Here is a 26,634-nt window from a genome sequence, read left to right as displayed (position 1 = left end):
CTCCCCCCGAGGACACACCAAAAACACTTCTATCCATATGTGAAAAAATTCTCACTGAAAACTGAAGACTGACAGACTCCTGTACAACCAAGGCTGTAAGAAAAATCCACATGGTACCAGGTAGAAAGGGAAGAGAAAAATTGAGGTCAGGACCTGTGCCCTTGGAAGGGGACACAGAAGGGAGGGGAATCCCCTTAGCTGGTTAGGAAACTGGTGGAACTAACAAGAAGGCAGTAGGATACCTAGACTCCACTTGTGAACAGCATGAACACACATGCTTACTCCAGAAACAAGGCAGAAGAAACAAATTAAGACTGCACAAAACTCTGGCTGGTTTCCCACAACTGCTCCTGTGTGTGCTCCAGCCTGAGCTGAGGGCCAGCTCCACCCCACTAGCTTCATTATACAGCTCCACACTAAGGCAAGGGCTGCTGTGCCCCAGGGGAGTGCTCAGTTCAGAGGGACGGTGCCAGCCCAGACCCAGAATGGAGCCCAGCCTATGAATGGAGCAGGGGCAAGCATTACTGAAGCTTACATAAGCAGCACATCAGAAGTGGTCCTGGATTTCACACTCCACACCCAGACCCATGCTGACTGCCAGCTCCAGCCCCTCTTGTTCCAGCACTGCTACTCTCTGGGACAAGTGTTCTGGTGCTGGGAACGGGGAGAGCACATACTTAAAGGGAATGGAGCCAGCATGGACCTGACCCCCAGGGCTTCTGCTGCAGCAACTTGTGACCTGATCCCAACTCTGATGGAGTTGGCCACTGATCAGAGAAGCCCCAGCTCACACATGGCTCTGGCTCTAGCCCCTTCGTCTCTAGCTCCACAACCTCCCAAAGTAATAGTTGCCAGCACACCCTAGAGGAAGATGTGACTCATGCTCACATCAGATCCAGCTCTCCCACCAAAGCCAGTGAGCACATGCAGACTGTATAAGGACACTCACACAAGAACACCCCCTTCAAGACCAAAACTGTAACAGTTCTATCTAATTTCATAGAGAGGGGAAGTTGTTGCAATTGAAAGAACAAGAGAAAAACCCTGAAAAAATAACTAATGAAACAAGTAACTTACCAGATAAGAGTTCAAAGCATTAGTAATAAGAATGCTAGCTGAATCAGGGAAAGAATAGATGAACACAGAAGGAATTTTAACAAGGAACTAGAAAATATAAAAAGGAACCAATCAGATATAAAAATAAAATAACATATGAAAAACACACTAGAAGAAATTAACAGCAGACTAGGTGATAATAGAAGAAAGCATAAGTGATCTGGAATATAGAATAATGGAAATCACCCAATCAGAACAGCAAAAAGAAAAGCAAATTATAAAAAAAATGAGAACAGTTTAAGAGACCTCTGCAACAACATTGTGCATACCAACATTCTTATTACAGGGATCCAAGAAAGAGAAGAGAGACAGAAAGAGATAGAAAATATACAAGATGAAATTATGGATGAAAACTTCCTGAACCTGAAGAAGGAAAAAGAGATCCATGTACAGGAAGCACAGAGGGTCTCAAACAAGATGAATGCAAACAGACTCACATCAAGGCATATCATAATTAGAATGGCAAAAGTTAAAATAATTCTGAAGGCAGAAAGAGAAAAAAGAATTATATGAAAGGGAACACCCATAAGGCTATCAGTGATTTTTCTGCAGAAGCTATCAGAAAGAGAAATCAAGAAAACAACCCTTTTAATATAACATTAAAAATAATAAAATACCTAGGAATAAACTTAACTAAGGATGTGAAAGACCTTTACTCTAAAAACTATAAAACCCTGATGAAGAAATTTAAGATGATATACAGAAATGGAAATATATCCATGTTCATGGATTGGAAGAATTAATATTGTTAAAACGTCCATACTGCCCAAAGCAATCTGCAGATTTAATGCAAACTATCAAAATATTCATGACACTTTTCACAGAACTAGAAAAAAATTTTAAATTTATATGGAAACACAAAAGACCCTGAGTAGCTAAAACAATCTTAAGAAGAACAGAACAGGAGGTATCATGTGCCATGACCTCAAAGGGAACTTGAAGTCAATATTACAAAATGACACTAATCAAAACAGTATGGCACTGGCACAAAACCAAAAATACAGATCAATGAAACAGGATAGAAAGCCCAGAAATAAACCCATGCACCCATGGTCAATTAATTTATGACAAATGAGGCAAGAATATACAATAGAGGAAAGACAGTCTCTTCCATAAGTGGTGCTGGGAACACTAGACAGCTACATTTATTTATTTATTTTTAGTAAATTTATTTTATTTATTTTTGGCTGTGTTGGGTCTTTGCTGCTGCATGTGGGCTTTCTCCAGTTGTGGCGAGTGGGGGCTACTCCTCATTGCGGTGTGTGGGCTTCTCATTGTGGCGGCTTCTCTCATTGCAGAGCACAGGCTCTAGGTGCACAGGCTTCAGTAGTTGTGGCACGCAGGCTTCAGTATGTGGGGCACAGGCTTAGTTGCTCCGTGGCATGTGGGATCTTCCTGGATCAGGGCTCAGACCCGAGTCCTCTGCATTGGCAGGCAGATTCTTAACCACTGCACAACCAGGGAAGACCGACAGCTACATTTAAAACAATGAAATTAGAACACTTTCTCACCATATACAAAAATAAACTTAAAATGGATTAAAGACCTAAATGTAAGACTGAAACTATAAAAATCCTAGAAGAAAACATAGGTAGAATATTCCTTGACATAAATCATAGCAATATTTTTTTGGATCTGTCTCCTAAGACAAAGGAAACACAAGCAAAAATAAACAAATGGGACCCACTTAAAAGTTTTTGCACAGTAAAGGAAACCATTGACAAAATGAAAAGCCAACCTACTGAATGGGAGAAAAACATTTGAAAATGATATGACCAATAAGGGATTAATATCCAAAATATATATAAACAGCACATATAACTCAATATCAAAAAACCAAACAACCTGATTAAAAACTAGGCAGAAGACCTGAATAAACATTTCTCTAAAGAAGACATACAGATGGCCAACAGGCACATGAAAAATGCTCAATTGCTAATTATTAAATAAATGCAAATCAAAACCACAATGAGATACCATTTCACAGCTGTCAGAGGACTATCATCAAAAAGTCTACAACTAACAAATATTGGTGAGGATGTGGAGAAAAGGAAACCTTGGTACACTGTTGGTAGGAATGTAAATTGGTGCAGCCACCATAGAAAACAGTATGAAGGTCCCTGAAAAAACTAAAAACACAACTATGTGATTCAGCAATTCCACCTTTGGGAGTATATCCAAAGAAAATAAAAACACTAATGCAAAAAGATACATGCACCCCAATGTTCATAGCAGTATCATTTACAATAACCAAGATAAGGAAGCAACCTGTGTCCATCAATAGATGAACAAATAAAGAAGATGTGGAATGCATATATATACACATATATATAATATACACAGTGGAGTATTACTCAGCCATGAAAAGGATATTCTGCTATTTGCAACAACGTGGATGGACCTAGAGGGTATTATGCTTAGTGAAATAAGTCAGAGAAAGACAAGCACTGTATTTTATCAATTATAAGTGGAATCTAAAAAAATGAATGAATATAACAAAACAAACAGACTCACAGATATAGAAAAGAAACTAGTGGTTAGTAGTGGGATGAGGGGAGATAGCAGATATCAGATAAGCATATGGAATTAAGAGATACAAACTACCATGTATAAAATAAGCAACAAGAATATATTGTATAGTACAGGGAAACATAGCAATTATTTTGTAATAACTTTAAATGGATTACAATCTATAAAAATATTGAATCACTATGTCACATACCTGAAGCCAATATAATATTGTAAATCAACTATACTTCAATTAAAAAAAAAAAGGGAGACGAGTGCTTGCTATCACCCTTTCTGTTAAATAATTGTATTGAAGGTTTAACCAGTGCAATAAATCAAGAACTTGAAACAAAAGGAATAATACACAAAAGGACAAAATAAACTTAGTGTTCAAAGATATGTTTGTACATAAAAACATAAGTATCTACATATGAATTATTATTATATATGCATTCTTATAATGTCTCTAACAAGGATACTTTTTACAGGTCAACATGCAAAAAATCCATTATACTTTGACATGTAAGCAACAAATGTTTAGAAAACAATACTATTAAAATATCTTAAATATCAGTTTCTTACTATTTGAGAAAAAGATGACCTATGTAAATTAAGGAATGTTTATGGATTAGAACATTCAGTAGTCTAAATATATTTATCTCTGGAATTTGAGCAATAAATTCACTGTAGCCTCAATCAAAATGCTAGTAGAAGATACAGCAGAATTGGAAAAGGGGGTGGCACAAGAAGATTTTGGTAGAATTAGAGTGTGTGAAGTTAGCGAGTTAAAGGAATGTGGACAAATCAGCAAGATCTTATGGAAACAAACCAAATAAGAAGACCGCAAAATATTTGAACTCTTACCACTACAAGGGCAGAACTAACAATAAACACAGTCTATGTTTGATCTAACAGAGAATAACTCAGTAACCTTGACCATAGAATTAATTTTCATCGTAAGTGTAGACTGTAAAAAGCATGTGAAAATGAAAGCATTTGAGACAAGTGCAGATGTTTAATACTTCCCCCTTGGACAAAGTTCTGGGGAAGTTCATGGGAATGGTTTATGCAATAAAGGATGAGTTAATTAGGAGATTTTTAGTTAAGAGTAAAAGGATTAAATTGAGCCTAGGCTCTTGTGAGCTTATTGATTACCAAATATGCAATAGTAAACCCATTTCACCATTTGTGAACTTTAGACATTGATATTGTAGAAAAGAGATTAAATATTTACTTATGCACCTTGCCTCTTCTGTGCTGTCTGATATATAGTTTCATAGAAGGAAACAAAGAGAGCAGATTCAAAATAAAATTTAACTTTAATCATATTAGACAAGTAGTTTTCTAAACTGATAAAACTTACTAGTTTTTTTCTTTTATGGCTCATGCTTTTGCTGTTGTATCCAAGAAGTCTTGAATGCCAAAATCAAAAATTTTCTCCTATGTTTCTTAAAACATTTTTTCAAAGGTTTCATTTCTACCTTTAAGTCTATGATCCATTTTGGGTTACTATTTGTATTTGGTGCTGAGTATCAAAGTCCTTTTTTTTTGCATATAGATATACAATTTTTCCAACACCATTTGCTAAAAAGAACATTATTTCTCCAAAGCATTATTTACTCAGTACTTCTGTCAGAAATCAGTTGGCCATATATCTGTGGGTTTGTTTATTCTGTTTTCATTGATATTACTTGTCTTTATACTAATATCACATTTTCTCTGTTACTGTAGATTTATATGTTTTGAAATCAGATAGTATTAGTCTTCCAACTTTGTTCTTTTCTCAGAGTTGTTTTGGTCATACTAGGTCCTCTGCATTTCCATATAAATTTTAGAATCAATTTATTTTCTACCAAAAATAGTACTCGCCAGGATTTTTCTTTTTTTGCAGTATGTGGGCCTCTCACTGTTGTGGCCTCTCCTGTTGAGAAGCACAGGCTCCGGACGCACAGGCTCAGTGGCCATGGCTCACGGGCCCAGCTGCTCCGTGACATGTGGGATCTTCCCGGACCAGGGCACAAACCCATGTCCCCTGCACTGGCAGGTGGACTCTCAACCACTGTGCCACCAGGGAAGCCCGCTAGGATTTTTAATTAGGGTTAAGTTGACTTTGTAGATAAATTTAGGGGCAATTGATATTTTCACATTACTGACTCATGAACACAGCATATTTCTCCATTTGAGTATTTTAAAATTTTTGCACAATGTATTATAGTTTTCAGTGTGCATATACTGTACATCTTTTATCAGATTCCTAAGTATTTAATATTTCTGGATGTTATTGTAAATTATATTTTTTCAAATTTCAATTTCCAACTATTAGTGGTACATAGAAATAAACTGGATTTTTGTATGTAATTATTTAACACCTTGTAAACATGCTAATTAGCTTTAGTAGTTTATTTATAGACTCCACTGGATTTTGTATACATGCAATCATGTTGTCTGTAAAGAGGGTTTACTTTTTCTTTCCAGTATGAATATCTTTTTTTTCCCCTTTGTCTTGCCCGATTGCACTGGCGAGATCTTCCAGTACAATGTTGAATAGAACTTGCCTTGTTCCTTATACTAGGAGGCAAACATTCAGTCAGTATCATTAACTGTTAACATTAAGTGATGGCAGTTTTTCATGTTGAGAAACTTCCTTTGCATTCCTAGTTTGCTGAGGATTTTTAAGATTTTAAAAAATTTGTTTATTTAATTAATTTATTTTTGGCTGTGTTTGGTCCTTGTTGCTGCGTGTGAGCTTTCTCTAGTTACAGTGGGTGAGGGCTACTCTTGGTTGAGGTGCGCAGGCTTCTCATTGCAGTGGTTTCTCTTGTTTTGGAGCACAGGCTCTAGAGCGTAGGCTCAGTAGTTGTGGTGCACGGGGCTTAGTTGCTCCACAGCATGTGGGATCTTCCAGCACCAGGGCTCGAGCCTTTCCTTCTTCTGTTAAGACGATTATATGGTTTTCTTTTAAAATTTGTTTATATAGCAAACTACATTGATTTTCAGTGTTAAACCATTCCTTGGATAAGTCCCATATGGGCATTTGGATGTGTTACTTTTTATACATTGAAGGGCTAAACTTGTTAAACATTATTAAACATTTTTGCATTTATGGTCATGATAGATATTACTCTGTAGTTTTCTTGTAATTACTTTGTCTAATTACTAAAGGTGGCCTCACAGAATGAGTTGGGAAGTGTTATCTCCTCTTAATTTTTTTTGGAAGACTTTTTGTAGAATTAGTATTACTTTCTCCTTAAATATCTGGTGGAATTCATGAGTGAATTCGTCTGAAATTTTCTTTGTGGAGATGTTTCTAAGTAGAAATTTAACTTCTTTAGAGATATAGGACTATTCAGGTTAACTGTATCTTCTTGTTTAAGCTTTGGTAGTTTATGTCTTTTAAGAAATTTTCCTATTTCATCTGTCAAAAATATTGGCATAAAGTTTTCATAATAATTTCTTGTTATGTGTTTCACATCTGTGGAATATATAGTGATCACCTCTCTCATTGATATTGGTGATATTTGTTTTCTCTCTTCTCCCTTATCACTCTGGTTAGAAGTTTATGAATTTTATTGATCTTTACAAGCCAGCATTTGATTTCATTGTGTTTCTCCTCTCTTTTAAATTTAATCAATTACTGCTCTTATTTTTTTCTTCCGCTTACTTTGGTATTAATTTGCTTTTTTTCCCCAAGTTTTTTTAAAGAAAGAAGTGTTTACCATTGATTTTTAGATCTTTCTCTTTTCTTATAATAAAAGCACTTAATGCAATAATTTTTCCCTCTGAACACTGCTTTTGGAGCACCTGCCAAATTTTGTTAGACTTAAAAAAAAACTTAGGTCTGCCTAAAATATATTTTATTTTCTCCTCTGATTTCTTTTTTGACTTGTGGGTTATTTAGAAGTGTTTTTTGTTTAATTTCTAAATAATGGATAATTTCCCAAATATCTTTTTAAAAATTAATTCTGCTATGTTTATGACAATTATTTTATGATTTCAATACTTAGAAATTTATTGAATTATTTTATGGCTTAGAATATGTTTTATCTTAGTAAATGTTTTGTGTATAGCTGAAAATAATGCATGTTCTGCTCTTGTTGGACTGAGTGTTCTTTGATTATCAATTAGATCCAGCTAGTTGTTAGTACTGTTCATGAAAATAAAATGAGAAATTCTACTGTCATTCTTATGTTTGTTTCTCTGTACCTAATATATTGTTTTCCTTTAGCTGCTTTTAAGATGTTTGAATTTTTACTGTTTTCCAGCAATCTGTGATGTGCCTTAGTGTGATTTTCTTTACATTTTATTCTGCTTGTGGTTTGTTGACCATTTTCGTCCTGTGGGTTTATCCTTTTCATAGAGTTTGGAACAGGTTTTTGAAACTTTTCAAATATTTGTCCTGTCCCTCCACCTTCTCTCCTCCTGGGATCCCATTTGTATGTACGTTAGTCTGTTCGATATTGTCAAACATGTCACTAAACTCTGTTCATTTTCTCTTTTTTCTCATTGTGCTATATTTTTGATGGTTTTTGTTGTTATACATTCAAGTTCAGTGATATTTTATTTTTCCTTTTCTAATATGTTGTTAATCCCATATATTTATTTCAGATATATTTTATTTCTTGGAATTCTTTTTGTGTCTTTTTAAAAATATATTTTTCATTTCTTTCTTTAACATGTTCATAATTTCTTCCACCTTCCTAAATATAGGAAGTGTATTTCTCAAAGGATTCTTCAATGTTCTTATTCTTTTTTCTTTTTGTTTATCATTAAGGATAAATATCAATTCAGAGATTACAATAGAGCTGAAAGTCAAGGCTCCTTCTCATCCCTTCTATTCTGAATCTTTTTTTTTGTATTACTGATAATGGTTTTATTTTTTAAACTGTGGTAAAAGAAATAATATGAGATACACCCTCCTAATAAATTTTTAAGGCTACAGTACAGTATTATTTAACTATAAGCACAACGTTGTAGAGCATATCTCTAGAACCATTTCATCTTGCATAACTGAAATTTTATATACACTGAACAGCAAATTTTCACTTCTCCCTCTCCCAACCCCTGGCATCCAGCATTGTACTTTTTCCTTTATGAGTTTGACCATTTTAGCTACCTCCTATAAGTGGATTATGTAGTATTTGTCTTTCTGGGACTGGCTTATCTCACTTAGCATACTGTCCTCAAGTTTCATCCACATTGTTGAATATGACATGATTTCCTTTATAAGACTGAAGAATATTCCATTGTATCTATATACCACATTTTCTTTATCCATTCATCTGTCAGTGGACATTTACTTTGCTTCCATATCTTGACTGTTGTAAATAATACTTCAATAAACACAGGAGTGCAAATATCTTTTTGAGATCCTGATTTAAATTCTTTTGTATAAATACCCAGAGTTAGGATTGCTGGCTTATACAATAACTCTATTTTTAATTTTTGAGGAACCTCCATACTCTTTTCCATAGCAACTGAACCATTTTGCATTCCCACCAACAACACACAAGGGTTCCAATTTCTCCAAATGTTTGCCATATTAAATTCACTTATTTAATTCTTTTGATATTGGCTATCCTAACTTTTACAAATATTTACTTTCATTCTGTCAGTTGCCTTTTCATTGTGTTGATTGATTGCTGTACAGCTTTTTGAGACAAAATAACCATACATTTTACCTCATAGATTCCCATGGAAAGAATCATTGCCTATTGTATATTTTTATTTTCAAGAAACAAAGAACACAAATGTGACAATAATAACAAAAAATCTGTAAGGATCATCAATGTTCTTTGGTCAATAACAGTAACAAACCACCACTAAGTTGTGTGTTGTCAGTCTGCAAATTATTTGTTCCCAGTTCATGGCAATATAAGTGTAGAAATGGAACATAAGCATTTAGAAACTTTTAAAGAAATTTGACTTTGTTGTGACATAAAAGCATGTGATTTTTTTTCTAGAAATTTGTTTTTATTGTGTTTTACAAAGGTGCTCTTGAGAGGTTACAAATTACACAAAGAAATTGGTCTTTTTCAGCATAGATAGTTTAAGAAGTACTTATCTCTATCAACAAATGTGGAACTAACAATCTTATTTTGAAATCAATTATAAATAATTATTTTCTTATTTGGGGAAAATTGTATTACTCTAGTTCAAGAATATGTAATTCTATTATCAAATCCCATTTTGAGAGAGCACTTTATCAGAGCAATGCTCCTTTTATCCACAGAGATGTTTAAATTCTAGGAGTTCTGGTGATATGGCCAACATTTTATATTTAAATATTCATATTTAACTTAACTGTGATTATAATATTAAAGACTTAAATGACTATGATTAAACAAGGAATCTAAGACTCTAAAATCATGAAGTTTCCTTTTTTTCACTGAATTGTTTGGGCAAAATTCTTGAAAAACATAATCATATTGTCTCATCTTTAGGACACATTTTCTTTTCCATTTTTAAGTTTCTGATATAAGGATATATCCTTTGTTTTATATTAAAGAAAAATCTCCAGACACTTGGCAGAGGAGTTCATTGTGATATAGTTGTCATTGCTTGCATAATATGAACCGTCATCTTAGTTGCTTGTATTAAATTTCTGTCATATTTTTCTTAAATGTGACACCCTAATTTGTACTTGAAATGTCTTTAAAATGTCTCTGATGTAGAGAAATGAAAAATTTCTGTGTATGAAAATATCACTTGTTACAGAAAGTACAATTAAAGACAGTGAAACTTGTCAACTCTATCAGAAAAAAAAAATCGCAGGATTTTCTATGGTGAATTGTTCAATATGCCTTGAAGCTATGCTATCAGCTTGACTAGTACTAAAAATGGAGCACAGCTTACAAAAGCAGTATTTCAAAATTTTATTCAGAGTAATTGCTTAGAACTGTGCTACTTTAAGTAGCCAGTCCACTACTGGTTGTTACTGGTTTCAAAATTATAAGGAGCTTGCACTGGAATGTAAATCAAAACACTGTTTGGTTCATCAGGAAGGCCTTGCTATGTAAAAACAGTGTGCTTAAGGATGCAGATGATTTACTCTCTGGCACAGCTTATTAATTCCTTTTGGGTTGATCAAACTTTAAAAAGGATGGGCTTAGATTCTTGTATCTGTTAGGAATGTTTTCAATTCTAACAGACTGATTAATATGTCTCCTCAGGCAAGGGAAACAAAAGCAAAAATAAACAAATGGGATTACATCGAACTAAAAAAGCTTTTGCATAGAGAAGGTAACTATCAATAAAATGAACAGACTGCCTACTTAATAGGAGAAGATATTTGCAAGTGATATATCCAGTAAGGGGTTAATATCCAAAATATACAAAGAACTCACATGACTCAACATCAAAAAACAGCCTGATTTTTAAAAAATGGACAGATCTGAATACATTTCTCCAAAGACATATAATTAGCCAACAGACACATGAAAAGATGCTCAATGGAACTAATCAGGGAAATGCAAATTAAGAACACAATGAGCTTTCACCTCACACTTGTCAGAACAGTTATTATAAAAAAAGTCAACAAATAACAAGTGTTGGTAAGGATGTGGACAAAAGGGAACCCTCACACACTGTCGGTGGGAATGTAAATTAGTGCAGCTGCTATGGAAAATAGTATGAGATTCCTCAAAAAATTAAAAATAGGACTACCATATGATAGTACCTGAAGAAAACAAAAACACTAATTAGAAAAGATACATGCACCTCTATGTTGACTGCAGCATTATTTACAATAGCCAGGATATGGAAGCAACCTAAGTGTCCATCAGTAGATGAATGGATAAAGAAGATGTGGCGTGTGTGTGTGTGTATGGTTGAGTAATATATATATATATATATATATATATATATATATATATATATATATATATATATATATATAAAAAATATATATAGATGACTATTTATCAAATAGTCTTTTAAAAAAATCTCCTTTCTGCACATAACAAGAAATCCAGAAGTAGGTAGATAATTGCTTGCTGATATTGGTAGAACTACTCAACAGATTGACTCTTTTTTTTTTCTTCTTTATCATCCTTAGCATGCTGGCCTTCGTCCTCATATTGTCACCTGTGATCATAAGATGTTTACAATCAAGTAAGTAAAATACAGAACCAATTGCATTTGTCCTTTTTATGAGGAAAGTGAAAGTTTTTCTTTTTTTCCCAGAATACACCTATAAGTATTATCTTAACTCTCATTGGACAGAACCTTGAAACGTGACATACTTAGCTGCAAGAATACATGAGAAATCTAATATGGGGCAGACATAGTGTTTTCAGGATTGGTATAATATAATGGATAAATTAGGTTATGTTGAATTAGCATACAACCCCAAACTCTCAATGGCGTGATATAACATAAGTTTATTCGTTGCTTACACAAAATTTGTGGGTCCATATGATTACTCAGTGTAGCTCTCTCCCATGTGGTGACTTCATAATCCGGGCTGGTCTGATTTTATGGCTAATGGCCAGAGGGTAATGCTCTACCGTGCTTATGCTCTCCTGCTCTCTGTAGCTGCTTTGTGTGCTTATCAAAGTCAGTGTGTTTGTATGCAAATCTGTTTACATCACTTATATTTTTATGTATCTGGTAACTTAGCTAAAATTCTATGTAAAATAATATTTTTAAGAAGGGTTGTTTACTGAAACTTGATTGAATGCTTTTGGAAGAAGTGATAAGGGGGAATCACTAAAAATTACTCTAAGTTAGGTATAAGAAACCAAAGAAATCTAGAAGGATTCTGAACTCAGATTGTTTCATAAGTGTCTTTACTTTGTTGCTCCACTTTAAAGAACTGAAATTTGAAATTATAGATAGTATATTGTGGGGGTAAACTACTCAAGAAAGACACATCAACATGGATCTCCAATCAGAGAAATCAAGCTTAAGGAAATGCTGTGGGCTTATATCTAAAGACAAGAGGACCTCTATTTTATTTGTCAAATATTCATCACAATTCAATTCATGCTTTTTAACCTTTCTAATGGAATATTTTCTGTTTTTCAGTCTTTGCATTGATTTTGGTTGGTTTCATAATGGAGTGGAATAGAAACAGTTTTTTTCCCACCACTTTTAACTGAATCCCTTGCTGCATTTTAAAGGAATTAAAAAAAAAAAAGTCAAACTGACTCTGATACCTGATTTGCTTTCCTCTGAGAGGCAGAAAATTAGAATGAGAATTGAGGTTAAAATCAATTATTGCAGAAATTGGTTATAAAGAAAATATTATAAAGAAAATTATATAAATTGTGGCTGCCATTTTCTAATATTGTGGGTTTTGTCCTTTTTATCTCTTTGTTTACTTTATTCAATATGTTATCTGAATATTCCAGGCCTTGACTTTTTACCTACAGTCTTGAATTCTTCTGGTCTCTTGGTTATTCTATGACATTTTCAGAATCATTTTGAATTCTATGTACCATCCTCTGAATGCCTATTTCAAGAAAGCTTGCTGTAGGGAATACATAATCAAAACATTGAGATAGATATTAACTGTAAGAATAAACAATTCAAGCTCCTTAATTATTGCATAGAATACCTTTCTAGGTCAAATACCGTATAGTTGCTTTCTCTCTGCCTGTTTTGTTCACAAATGTGTGCTGTGTTTCTTTGATACCTGCCCTATGCTGCAAGTTCATATTTCTTCATATTTCTCAGCTTTCGGTGAGATTGCTTTCTTCAGATATCTCTCACACTAACATTTATCCTTGTTCTATCAAAATTCAATTTGTCAAGTTTTTTTTCAAACGCTCTTGTTTTCCTATAATCAGACCTCTATTTACTCATTCATTCATTCCTATAGATACCTTAGTGTTCCATGTGAGATCAGGGGATGCTTTAAGACTGGCTTTGAGATAGATGTTTATGGTTCATATCATGTACATTTCTTTCCAGCTTGCAAACACTCTCACATCAACATTTCATTTACTCTTCACAAGGGGTATTATTATTCCTGTTTTCTTTCCCCATGGGAAACTGAAGACAAGAAAGTAGCAGTCATTTACTACTCAAGGACATGAAGAGTAAGCAGCAGAATTTGTACTATAAGCTATTCTCCTGGCACCTCCACATTGTCACACCCAAACACCAGACTAACATGAATATAACTAGTCTCTAAAGCCCTGAAGATATTGGGGATGGAGACACTCATGCACAAGAGGATAAAGCAAAACTCATCCAGTGATGCAATTTGGGTCATCTATGGCCAACTGCTTGGCCCGCTATATGTTGGATACTCTTTTTTTTCCCTTATGGACCACTTCCCTCTTATTAAAAGACTCTCCTCTCTTGGTTAATATAGCACAATTTCTCTTGCACTTCTTTCTATATTTTTGTTTTCTATTTTCACTTATTTCCTTCTCTGGCCATTCTTTCCAAGGTTTACCCTTGGTATTACTTTAGGACTTTTCTCACTCTATGCATTTACCTTGGGGAATTGCAAGCTTTCATATATTAATCAGTCTTCAAACACAGATAACAGAAACCACTCTAATTTCTTCAGGTGGAAAGAAATGTAATCCAGGGAATTAATTGCTTACAAAATCATTGGATGGTCTGGAGCTGTGCTGTCCAACATGGTAGCCATTAACTGCACGTGGCTATTTAAGTTTAAATTTAAATTAACTATAATTAAATAAAAGCAGTAATTTAGATCCTTAGTTGCACTAACCATATTTCAGGTGATCAATAGTCACGTGTGACTAGGGACCACCATGTTTGACAACACAGATTTATAGAACATTTTCCTCATGACAGAATATTCTATTGGCCTAGATGGTCAAGTTATAGGTTGAACTTGTAGGAACGACTCTCAGAACAGCATGATAGAACTGGTCCATCAAGGGTTACTACATTTGCCAAGATTAGCAAGCAAGGAAAACAGGAAAGCAGTACTACAGATGGTGACTACAGGGTCACGTGGCCTCTGCATTATCTTTGCCGGCATAATGGAAGTCCCATGCCCTAACTCTTGACACACATTAAGCTAAGGACTAGAAACTGGGACTTCTGCTATAATTGCAACGCAAAAACCAAATATACCCCAAATTGGGCTTGCCAAGAAACAGCAAAAGTATATCTTCCCCTCATAAGGCTGAATTCTGCTTCCAGACCTTTTGAGGATGCATTTGTTCAGCGGAATCTAGGTCATGTGTTGAAACTAAGCTGCAAAGGGATCCATGAAATGTCTTCAGATTTCTAGCCTCTAGCTTAAGGTACACTGCAAGGGTGGTGAATTTAAACTGAATGAGCCAATATTGATCATCTGCTACAATTTCCAGGTCCTCTTATTTGCTGGTACAGAATTTTTATTTTTGGCCCTTTTCTCTCTTATGGACAATAGACACATGTATTTAACTGCCACCCTTATGTCTTCCCCCGGAGATACTACAGGCACCTCATACTCACATGACTCCTCTCTGTCATATGCTATATCTCAGTGAATGATCAAGTATTCAAGCCTGATCCTGGGTTTCAACTTTGCTTTTGCCCTGTCCCTTTCCTTCATACTCCTCGTCTAGTCAGTCAACAGGTCCTGTTGACTCTATCTCCCAAGTTCCTGTAGATCCTTCCACATATATTCATCATCATCGCCCCTGCTCCTGCTGATTCATCATCTCCAGTCTCCTCTATTGATTACCTATAATGCACTTGGAATAATTTTAGGTTCTCATAATATACTTCACCATTTATTCTTCATTGACAGATCAGTGTTCTTACTCCCCTTTTCAAATGGGGAGTCTGACGCTTAAAGAGAATAATAAATTGTTGAAGGTCACACTACTCAATTGTAAAACAGAATTTAAGCCTTAATCTCATTGGTTTCTAGTCCTATGCTTTTAGGTGATGGTTCACAGGTGAGAGAAGTGGGTCAATCCCTGCTGATATGCTCCCTGAATCATCTGGAGCAATTAAAAATACAGATTCATAGGTTCCACCACAGACACTCTGAATCAGAATGTCTGGTGTTCCTTTCCCAGGGATTAATCTCAACAGGAGATCCATTGTGTAGAGTCCATACTCAGCCTAGTGGTATAGAGTAGGTGAAGAAGAGCTGGAGAATCAAAGAATGTTTAGAACAGTGAACAACCAAAGGCTATTGAAAAGGGTAACAATATGTTCTCATCTATAATACAAGAAGGTGAATGGCAGGGAACTAAAACCAGAAAACTATAAGGAAGCTCTGGCCAAAGGCAGGGTAGAAAAGATATTTTGAAGTGATATCTTAATAGAACTTGGAAACCTATTTTATTTTATTATTATTATTTTTTGTGGTACACGGGCCTCTCACTGTTGTGGCCTCTCCCGTAGCACAGCACAGGCTCCGGACGCGCGGGCCCAGCGGCCATGGCTCACGGGCCCAGCTGCTCCGCAGCATGTGGGATCTTCCTGGACCGGGGCACGAACCCATGTCCCCTGCATCGGTAGGCGGACTCTCAACCACTGCGCCACGAGGGAAGCCTGGAAACCTATTTTATTAACAAAATAATTGGGCCAGAATTAAAATCCTGCAAATCTATATATCTGCAATTCTGTTACCCAATTTTCTGTGTTCTGTGATTCAGATTTCACAATCAGAAGATTGTACTCCCTCATAAACTTATTCCTTCTGTAGCTTCAGTAAATTCTTGATGAAATTTGAATATTAAGTTAATGAAAACCTTATAAAATACATACAACTAAAAATCATCTAGGTCTCTAGCAATGGATATAAAAATTTCTGATTAGGTTTTGTATATGAAGTAGAAAGTTTGTAGAGTTATGTCAAAACCTCCCAGGCATAACTTTGGAAACTGAAACTGACTTATGTAAGCAGATCATATTAACTGATGATTCAAACCAGACAATTCCCTTGGAATATAAAAATTCACATAATGAAGAGAAGTGGTCTGGCCATACTTGGCAATAAGTTTCTCATTTTCAGTATTTTGTTGTTAGTTGACTTAAAGAAGCAAAGTGAATTCCTCTGGGAATTGCAGTAAGCTTTCATGATTAAGGACTCTTGTTGGTCTTCTCAACATTTCCAGATTGAGAATCTTTCAAGATTCACTTCCCATACTATTCTATAACTGAAGAAGTTGCTGAAGGTGTGATCAGTTTAGAGCTCCCATTTACTTACAGGCACCCTGAATAAATGGGATTGGAAAGAGAGCAACAGTTATTTGTGGGGAAAAGAAGGGTGGCTCTCAGTAGTTTCTTGTTAATGTTGTGTTCAAAAATGGTTTTTGGTCTTTAAAAAAAAATCTAGTCTACGGCAATGCATTTCTTCTAGTATTTCAGGCCAATTAGGCCCTACTCTTTTCCTCTTAAGTCGAATTCCTCAGCAAATCATATAGACTCAACTTCCAAAACGTCCAGAATCTGACCATTTCTCACCACTTCCACTGCTACCACCTTGACCAACATCATATCTCGTATGTATCATTGCAAGAGCCTCTTCTGTGGAAGGCTGCCCCTTCTGCCTATTCCTAGCTCAGCAGGCAGTGTAAAATACGAGTCAAACCATGTCCTGGTCCAGTCTTTTAACGGCTTATAAGGTTTACAGGTGCTGGCCTATGCTCTGAGTTTATCTTCTATCATTCTCCCCTTGCTCATTCCATTCAAGCCTCACTGGCCTAGCTGTTCCCTCTTTGAGATACTTACATGGACCCAGAGCACTTTTCCCACACCTCTGCACTTGGCTGGCTCCCTCATCTCCTGCAGTTCTCATATGTAGCCATCTCAACAAGGCTTTCCTTGACCATTCAATTCAGAATTGCAATCCCTTTCCCAGCACTCTCTTTGATTTTACTTTCTCCATAGTACTTATTAGCATCTAACATAATGCAGACTTTCTGTGGATTTTATTTATTGGTTTACTGTCTGTTTTCACAACTAGAATGTAAGCTGTGAGACTAAGAATTTTTTCACTTTCATGGTTTTGTTTACTCTTTTATACCCCAGAACTTAAAACAGTTCCTGTAGAATAGTGAGCACCCAAAAAAACCTGAAAAAGACAAAAGCTTTGTTGAATACATTCAAGAAATATAAAAATATAATAAAGATATACTTATTTAGTGGCATTATGGAATATTTTAAGTGAATGAAAAAATATTAAAAGCAAACACACATACAGGAATGATATATCTTCTATTATCTATCTTCCTTCCTCCCTTCCTTCCTTCCATTCATCTACCACTTACCTACCTGAGGCCCATGGTATAACTGGAAGTAGAGAGTACTGAAGATACAAACCAGACCCTGTACTCCTTTGACACTCTGAATCACCAGGCCATGAACAGTGATGATAATTCAGCTTGGCAGAGTATTGATTTTTTTAAAAATGTGCTCTGCCCTTAACTGTGACTGTAAAGAGGTGGTTGACTGTCTCTCTTTGGGCTGTGACTTACTACACACTTTATGAATGTTAGTGCGTCTGGTAGATTAATCAAGTTCTTAACCTATGATCTGATTAATCTATTGATACTATGACCCTTATACGTATTTTATACTTTATTAAACTTCGGATATATAATCTTTGCTACCATTTTCATTGAATATTAAAATTGAATATTAAAACATACATACTAATGATATGATTTCCCATAGCTTTACCATTTCCCATAGCTTTCCCATACTAATGATATGATTTCCCATAGCTTTACCATGTACCTTGAAACATACATACTAATGGTATGATTTCCCATAGCTTGTTTGTATAGAGTTTGTTTCCATTAAAATCTGTGTTCTAAGTAGTTAGTAGTAAATACTGTAACTGTAAGATATAGTTTGGGGTTATTTTTGTCTTCTCTACAAAATATAGTTGGAGAAAAGTAAATCTCCATTTCTAAGGGGTATCTGACTACTGTCTGTTCTTATTCATGTTACTTGTATCTTTGAAGTCACCAGAAGTTTATGCATTTGTAACTTTGTTCCTTTGACCTTATAGTACTCATAATTCGCTTGTAAACTTATTGGTAAGTTTTCAATACCATATACTTTTTATCCTAAACTTCTCTGGAACTCAATCTGATAGGAAATATGTTCTAAATTTTCCTATATTTTTTATTGTTATTGATTTATCTCTTAGGTCTATGAATGTACTCTCTATATCTATCTAAACTTATTTTAGAACAGTTTTTGATTTACAAAAAATTGTGAAGCCAGTACAGAATTCCCATATACCCCACGCCCATTTTCTTCTATTATTAACATCTTACATTAATTTCACTGTTTTAAATTTGTTACTTTGTCTTATGTCCTGTTTATAGTCAATTTTTAGAAAAGTTCCTTTTATAGTTGAAAAGAATGTGTATTCTTCAGCTCTTGATGAAATTATATGTATACATATGTTAATAAATCATATTTCAAAAATCTTGTTATTAAAACCTATTCTAACAACTATCAATAACTGAAAAGGGTTTGTGAAAATCTCCCCAGTTTAATTATAGATTTATTTATTTCTCCTTGCATTCTGTGATTCTGATTTTTTGTCCATTTTTATAAAATTTTCCATGACTTATTTAGAATAAATTTGATTAGACGCATACAAATTTAAAATAGTTAAATATTCCTGGTCCATAAAATGGACCATCTTTAATTAACCACCTTTATCTCTAGTAATACCTTTTGCCTTCAAGACTATTTTGTTTGATATTAATAGAAAATACTAGCATTCTCTCAGACAATATTTGCTTGATTAATCATTTTACTTTTTTCAAATTTTCTGTTCTATTTTAGATGTTTCTTATTAATAGTATACAGTTTTAACAAATCCAATTTAACAATTTTAACTTGTAATTTGAGTATATATAATTTACATTTATTGTAATTATTGATACATTGGGATTTCAATATACTTTCAAATTTTGTTTTTTCGTATCCTAACTTTTCTATTTCTTCTTTCTTCTTCATCTCCTTTATACATTTACTGTTTATCAATTTTTTTCCTCTGCTATTTTGGACATTATGCACTCTTTCTATTCATTACAGGCTAACCTAGAAATTCTAAAGTAAATCCTTTACTTGTCAATAATCTAATATTAATACTTTTACTCTATTAAAGAATGAAGGAATCATAGCATACTTAATTCCATTTATTCCTCTACTGACTTACATAATTATTTTTGACTTGTATTTTATTTCAATGTATTTTATAAACCTCCAAATATGTCATCAGTATTATTGTTTACAGTCGGTGTCCTTTGAAATTAGCCACATATACCACCATGTTGGAGGCTTTTTATTACTTCCTGCATCTCAGACTTTCCAGTTGGCATTTTTTTCTCTTGCTTGTAGAATCCTCTAGAAGTTACTCTAGACTGTGTTTGCTGGTGGCAAATCCAAATTTTGTTAGAAAATGTCTTTTACTTAACTATTGAAGGATTTTTTTTTTTTGCTATGCATATAATTCTAGGTTGGTAGTTACTTTGTTGCAGCAAATATGGTGATATAATTTCACTATTTTCTGGTTTCTTTTGTTACTGTTGAGAAGTCAATTGCAATCTGTCACATTTTTAAAATTAACTTTTCTTTTATTTCTGCAGCTTTTTTTCATCTTTTGTTTTCTGTAGTTTCACTGGGATGTTTCTATGTTTAAATTTCTTGTTATTTATGTTGTGAGTTCTAGAATCCTGTATTGATATCTTTCATCATTCTAAAAAATTCTCAAAATTGCTATCTCCAACTATGTTCTATTTTTTCTTCTTTTTTTTCTAGCATTCAAACTAAAGCATTATAGACCTTCAATTTAATTTTATGTCTCTTACACAGTTTTCTGCATTTTATTTTCCATTGCTCTAGTTCTTAATTTCAAGTTCACTAACCCTCTTCAGGTGTCAAGCCTTGCATTGAGTAATTAATTTCAATCATATTTCTCAGTCCTACAATTTATATTATTTTTCTTAATATTTGTCACTTTTAAAAAATTGAAGTGTAGTTGATTTACAATATTGTGTTAGTTTCAGCTGTAAAGCGAAGTGATTCAGTTATATATGTTTTTTCAGATTATTTTCCATTATAGGTAATTACAAGATATTGAATACAGTTCCCTGTGCTGCTTATCTATTTTATGTACAGTAGCTTTTATCTGTTGATACCATATTCCTAATTTATCCCTCCTCACCTCCCTTTTCCCTTTGGTAACCATAAATTAGTTTTCTATGTCTGTGTGTCTGTTTCTGTTTTGTAAATAAGTTCATTTGTATCATTTTTTAGATTCTACATGTATCAAATATCATATATTTGTCTTTCTCTGACTTCACTTAGTATGATATTCTCTAGGTCCATCCATGTTGCTGCAAAAGGCAATATTTCACTCTTTTTATTGGCTGATAATATTCCATTTTGTGTGTATATGTGTGTGTGTATACACATTTTCTTTATCCATTCATCTGTTGATGGACACTTAGGTTGCTTCTGTGTCTTGGCTATTATAAAATAATGCTGCTATAAACACTGGGGTGCATGTATCTTTTTGAATTATTGTTTTCACTTTTTCTAGACATATACCCAGGAGTGGAATTGCTGGATCATATGGTAGTTCTATTTTTAGGTTCTTAAGGAACCTCCATACTGTTTTCCATAATGGCTGTACCAGTTTACATTCCCACCAACAGTGTATGAGAGTTCCATTTTCTCCACATCCTCTCCAGCATTTATTATTCTGACAGGTGTGAGGTGGTATCTCATTGTAATTTTGATTTTCATTTCTCTAATAATTATTGATATTGAGCATCTTTTCTTGTGCCTATTGGGCATCTGTATGTCTTCTCTGGAGAAATATCACTTTAGGTCTTCTGCCCATTTTTTCATTGGGTTGTTTGTTTTTGAGATTGAGTTGTATGAGCTGCTTGTACATTAACTGCTTGTCAGTTGCATAATTTGCAAATATTTTCTCCCATTCCATACATTCTTTTTTCATTTTGTTGATGGTTTCCTTTGCTGTGCAAAAGCTTTTAAGTTTGATTAGGTCCCATTTGTTTATTTTTACTATTCTTTTGCCTTGGAAGACTGAATAAGAATATATTGCTATGATTTATGTCCAAGAATGTTTTGCCTTTGTTCTCTTGTAGGAGTTTTATGGTGTCATGTGTTATATTTAGGCCTTTAAACTATCTTGAGTTTATTTTTGTATATGGTGTGAGGGAGTACTCTAATTTCATTGATTTACATGTTGCTGTCCAGCTTTTCCAACACCACTTGCTGAAGAGACTGTCTTTTCTCCATTGCATATTCTTGCTTCCTTTGTTGAAGATTAAGTGACCATAGGTGTTTGGGTTTATTTCTGGGCTCTCTATTCTGTTCCATTGATCAATATGTCTGTTTCTATACTTGTAAGACTAATTCTCTTCAGTTGTTAAAATTTGCATTGAGTAATTAATTTAATCACTGTAATCCTCAGTCCTATAATTTGTATTATTTTTTAAATATTTGTCATTTTTTATATTTTCTAATTTCCTGCCAAACTTTTATATCTCTGGTTTCTTTTCTGATGTCTATGCTTTTATTTTCTTATCATGTCGTGTTTCCTTGCATTCCAATAAGTCTCTGTGTGTTAAACCTTATATTTTTTGAAAAAATGTAAAAATAGTTTAAAGCCTAGGATTTTTATTGGCTATTGCCAGGTACTGGAGATGCTATATATCCATATCCACCATATCTACTTTAAATAACATTGTAGTCTTGAGGTTCCTTGGACCACTTAATCATTACAAGTGGGCTGAAAGTCCTTTAGAAGCTGTTTTACTTTCAGTTCATCATCACCCTCTGGGGTTCAGAGTCCTGGCTAAAATGGCTTGTGGTTTATCAAAATTTCCTCTTTAAGTTGACACTGGACTTTGATGGATTCCCTGATCCTTCACAAAAATGTAGCTCAGTTTCTTCTGTATATGCAAATGAAGCTTGGAGCCATGTTTACCTCTCTGAATATGTTTTCTCCTAGATTTTAGCCTGTTAATTGTTTACAATCTTCTTAACAATTGGAAAGGAAGCATTTCGTATACCATTCAGCAGAAAAGGAGTCTAAATTATCTGGTCTTTAATTCATACAGGCAGAAACTCCTATTATTTTCTCTTTATCTCTGTTCTAACAGCTCTAGTTATGTGTCCTATCTCAATTGAAATATTTTTTCTTGATCAATTTTTCTAAATGTTTGCCAATTTTATTAATTTATTTTTTTTGTGTGTTTATTGAATATCTTCACTGCATCTTTGTTTTCTGTTGCAACAATTTATGCTCGTACTCATAGTTTCTTTTTTTTGTTTTAGTTTTTTTGGTGGTACATGGGCCTCTCACTGTTGTGGCCTCTCCTGTTGCGGAGCACAGGCTCTGGATGCGCAGGCTCAGCGGCCATGGCTCACGGGCCCAGCCGCTCTGCGGCATGTGGGATCTTCCCGGACCGGGACACGAACCCGTGTCCCCTGCATCGGCAGGCAGACTCTCAACCACTGCGCCACCAGGGAAGCCCCGCATAGTTTCTTTATTCATGTATTTTAGAGATTTATTTTCAAATTATTTTGCTTTCCTTTTCTAATTTATGAATAAAAAGTAATAATTTGTTCCTTAGGTGCTTTCAGCCATCCTATTAACTTATAAATGATGTATTTTTATCATTCAGTTCTAAAAATTTGTAGTTCTCTTAAGATTTATTTAGTGGTATTATCTTTTCAACATGCATGAAATAGAAGAATAGTATAATGAATCTCCATGGACCATTAATCAGATTCAATAATTATCAACTTTGTCAATGACATTTCAAATACCCCTACTCATTATTTCCCTTCCACTCAATTATTTTAAAGCAAATCTAAGATTTCAAATTATTTCATTCTTAAATACTTAAGTATGAAGTTCAAAAGATACTTTTTTTATAACGTAATCACAATATCATTATCATAGCTAAAAGTTTAACCAAAGTACCTTAATATTATCAAATAGTCAGTGCTCAAATCTTTCCTATTGTCTCACATTTTTCCTTATCAAGTGCCTTGCTTGACTCAATATTCAAACATAGTTCACATGTTGCATTTTGTTGATGTGACACATCTCTCTTAACCTATATGCTCCCTCCCCTTTTTCTTCCTTTCAACTTATTTGTAATGAAGAAACTAGTCATTTGTCCAGTGTAATCTCCCATGTTATGGATTTTGCTGATTGCATGTTGCTCTGTGTCTGGTATTTCCTGTAAACTGATAATTAGATCTTGAGGCTTTATAAGGTTTGATTTTCTTCAGAGTACATCAACTATGGTGGTGTGTATTTCATATTTCATCATATCAAGAGGTGTATAATGTATGATTATCTCTTTTTAAAATGTTAAAATTGATCAGAGAATTCAGGTATTTTCAGTGTGATCTGTTATTATAAAGTCTGCTCTTCTGTGTTTTTAGCACCCACTAACCATCATTACGTAGGTCCTCTATTTCGTTAGATCTTACAAAGTGATAATATTCTAATTCTAGCAATTCTTTCAGCACTTTCTAGCACTTCTAGCACTTCTTTTTCTAGCCTTCTAACACTTTTAATATTCTAATTCTATAGCTTCTTATTAGCTGTGATATTTCTATGGAGATGAACTTTCTGTCATTAACTATTTGGTTATGGTATACTTTGTGTAGGAAAGGCAGCATAAATGCTTAATATTTTCCTTTTATATATCAGTTTCAGAATAATAATTTGATTCTTTAGCATCCTTAAATATGAACAATAAACTTAAAAATAAGTTTCATTATGAATTTTTGAATTTTAGCATATCTGATATGCTACAATTCACTGCAGTTATTCTGTTTTTTCCTAGTTGATTTTGGTGAAAGTGCTGCTCTGTTGCTAGCTATTTCATTTCACCTAGTAGTGAAAGTATTGATTCTTTTTTTTTTTTTTTTGTGGTATGTGGGCCTCTCACTGCTGTGGCCTCTCCCGTTGTGGAGCATAGGCTCTGGCCATGCAGGCCCAGCGGCCATGGCTCATAGGCCCAGCCGCTCTGCGGCATGCGGGATCCTCCCGGACGGGGGCACGAACCCGTGTCCCCCGCATCGGCAGGCGGACTCTCAACCACTGCGCCCTATGATTCTTTTCTAATGTCAATTTTACATTGAAAAATAACATAGGTATATAAGTCTACAAGTTATCAGTACACAATTCAGTAACTTCAAGCAGTACCTCTTACATTCAGTAGTGTTCCAAGGGCAACCTGTACTTATTTCTCCATAGCTTACTGTTGACCTTTTTTTATTAATAAAAGTGGCTTCATATTGTATGTACCCTTTTGTACTTGTTTTCCTTCATTACACATTAATTTTGTGTTGTTCATCTCTGTTGCTCCATGTGGCCAAAAATCATTTTTGTATAATATTCCATGTATGGATATGCCACTCTTTATCCATTCTATGTTGATGAGTATTGGGTCATCCTCAGGTTTAGGCTGTAAGAATAGTGCTGCTATGGACACTTTTGTACATGTCTTTTGATGAACATATGTACTCATTGGAGACATACCTAGGAGTGGAATTTATGAGTTATAAGGTATATATAGTGTAGTATAGTGGATATATATGTGTGTATATACATATATGTGTGTGTAATTTATATTTCAGTCATACTACATATTGCTAAACAGTTTTCCAAAGTATTCATACCAGTATTATTCTTTTTGATATTTAAATTGCCTCATCTTTGGCCAAGAGAATCTCCTCTCTTGGAACATATACACAGACACACACACACACAAAATATTTTCAGATTAACGGTACAAGTATTGTTTTTAACAATATGATTATCGAACACAACTTAAGATTTTCTTGCAGATCTCCTTGTCCTCAAGGTATGTCACACTGGAGATATACAGTTTTAAACTAACTTGAGATATTTTTCTCTGTGATTATGCTACCAACTAGATACACAGGTCCATGTGTTTCATTTTTCTTCCAAATTCACTTTTTAAATTTTGATTTAAATTTATTTTATATTTTATAAGAATATTTTCAAAATTTCTGCATCTATGGCTTTTAAAGTCATTGTTTTGTTAGTGATCTTTAAAATAAGTTGCAGTTGAGCAGAAAATGAATTGTATGTAACATTTAAAAACTTGGCCATTTAGAAAACATTTCCTGTGTTTTTAAAAATACTGCATATATTCTGATTCTTTGGAGTAGTGTTTTACAGATGTTCATTAGATCAAACTTATAAATGGTATTGTTCAAATTTTCTCTGTCCTTTCCGAGAAGTGAGAGTCAAATTTGCCAAGACTGATTTCGTTCAGCTAGCCTACTGGAGGAGGATTATACCTCCTGCAAGGCTCCTCATAAACCAAGTAAAGGCAGCTGCTTAAGGCAACAGATCCTAGCTAACCACAAAACACGGGCCCCAGCTCCCTGATAGTGCCAAGAGGAAGGAGGCTCGTGCATGCCTGGCCGTGAACACCAGTGTGGTGAATCCTGCAACTTGTTTCCATCATGTGTGGCAGTATCGCTAGTCTTGGATGCTAGCCTCTGATCACGCCAGAGGTGGGTTGATTATCCTTCCAACCTCTTATGTGGGGATGTCAGGAGGAAGAGCTGGATCCACGTTCTCTCACACTGTATTGCTGTTATATCATAACCCATGATAATACCAGAGGAATGATTAGAACTTTTTTAATGAGCCAGCTTGAAGCCCTATGGCCCAATCAGCAGGTTTCCTCTGATGTCTGGCCCTGCCAGATTGCTCTGGGCTGCCATCTTGTGACAGGCAATGGGGGCCATGCAAGCCTGCTACTGATCCTGTCTTCTTGAGTTTCCCCCAATGAATGCCAGTCTAGCAAGCCTTATGTACCTGCCATGTAGTCTTTTGCCCTTGTTTGTGTGACACTACTAATTTATTGCTGCTTGATCAACCAATCAACTAAAACTATTAAATAAAATATCCTACTAGGGCTTCCCTGGTGGCGCAGTGGTTGAGAGTCCGCCTGCCCATGCAGGGGACACTGGTTCGTGCCCTGGTCCTAGAAGATCCCACATGTAGCAGAGCGGCTGGGCCCG

General features: G+C 34.6%; 1 long non-coding RNA gene across 4 annotated transcripts in view; it reads left to right on the top strand.

The window, feature by feature from the left end:
- The window catches only part of LOC138414083 (uncharacterized), a 154,323-nt gene that overhangs the window by 66,481 nt on the left and 61,208 nt on the right, over nucleotides 1-26,634 (top strand). For all 4 annotated transcript variants that reach the window (XR_011246481.1, XR_011246480.1, XR_011246479.1 and 1 more), the window contains exon 3: nucleotides 11,678-11,733. This is a non-coding gene — a long non-coding RNA (uncharacterized lncRNA). The remainder of the gene's footprint in view (nucleotides 1-11,677; nucleotides 11,734-26,634) is intronic.

The sequence above is a fragment of the Delphinus delphis genome, chromosome 5, assembly GCF_949987515.2.
Source record: "Delphinus delphis chromosome 5, mDelDel1.2, whole genome shotgun sequence".
NCBI classification, from domain to species: domain Eukaryota; kingdom Metazoa; phylum Chordata; class Mammalia; order Artiodactyla; family Delphinidae; genus Delphinus; species Delphinus delphis.
This window is presented reverse-complemented; position numbering and strand designations above follow the sequence as displayed.